The sequence below is a fragment of the Octopus bimaculoides genome, chromosome 17, assembly GCF_001194135.2.
Source record: "Octopus bimaculoides isolate UCB-OBI-ISO-001 chromosome 17, ASM119413v2, whole genome shotgun sequence".
NCBI classification, from domain to species: Eukaryota; Metazoa; Mollusca; class Cephalopoda; order Octopoda; family Octopodidae; genus Octopus; species Octopus bimaculoides.
In genome coordinates, this window is record NC_068997.1 from 33,263,505 (window position 1) to 33,264,738 (window position 1,234).

The following is a 1,234-nucleotide window of genomic DNA, read 5'->3' on the forward strand; positions in this document are numbered from 1 at the left end:
AAATCCGAAGGAGCAATATCTGCTGAATATGGAGGGTGGGGTAACACATCCCAGCCGAGCTGCAGCAATTTTTGTCTGGTTCCCAAAGAAACGTGCGGTCTTGCATTATCATGCTGGAAAACAACACTCTTCCTGTTGGCCAATTCTGGACGTTTCTCTTGAATTGCTGCTTCTAACTCATCCAGTTGTGTACAGTATTTCTCACAATTAATTGTCTGGTTACTTGAGAGAAGCTCATAGTACAGAATTCCTTTCCAGACACAAAGCAAGACTTTTTTAGGGTGAAGACCCGCTTTTGGGATGGCTCATGGCGCTTACTCCAGGATCGCTTTCTCTGAACATTTCTCATCACCTGTCACAGTTTGCTTTAAAAAAAACGCGCCTTTTCATTCCGTTTATAAAGCGACTCACAGATGGAAATGCGATTCAAAAGGTTCTTCTCACTCAACTCATGTGGTACCCAAACATCGTAGCGGATAAAGAAACATCACCGTAAACTGCGCATATTTCTGTGGTTGCTTGTGAGGCATTTTTCCTTTTACGGGAAAAGAAAAGCATCAAGTGCCGAAAATGAACTTTCTTATCTTTCATTTTAAAGGGTTACAGAATTAACACAGGTTATAGGAGCATAAAGCTTCTTCCACGAAAAGATAGCTTAAACTGTGCTCTAAATGGAGGTGTAGTCAAATCCTATTTTATGGACAATAAGTCGAAAGGTAAGCTACTATAAATCGGCACGAACTTTTCGGACAACCCAATATTATGTATTACACAATTACTAAATAAATATATTGTTATATCAACAATCCTCGTAGTCAAAGTTCATGAGCAAGTAAAAGTGAAAATTATCATATCAAAATTAGCGGCAGATATGGTAACACGGTACATCAGATTTCTCTGAAAGCAAACGACGCTAGAAAAGTATTCGTTAAAACCAACAACGGACGATCATTCTTTAATTATCCTCTTATAGGTGCCACGAAACTTTAGTCATATATATCATCATCATCATCATCATCGTTTAACGTCCGCTTTCCATGCTAGCATGGGTTGGACGATTTGACTGAGGACTGGTGAAACCGGATGGCAACACCAGGCTCCAATCTAATTTGGCAGAGTTTCTACAGCTGGATGCCCTTCCTAACGCCAACCACTCAGAGAGTGTAGTGGGTGCTTTTACGTGTCACCCGCACGAAAACGGCCACGCTCGAAATGGTGTCTTTTATGTGCCACT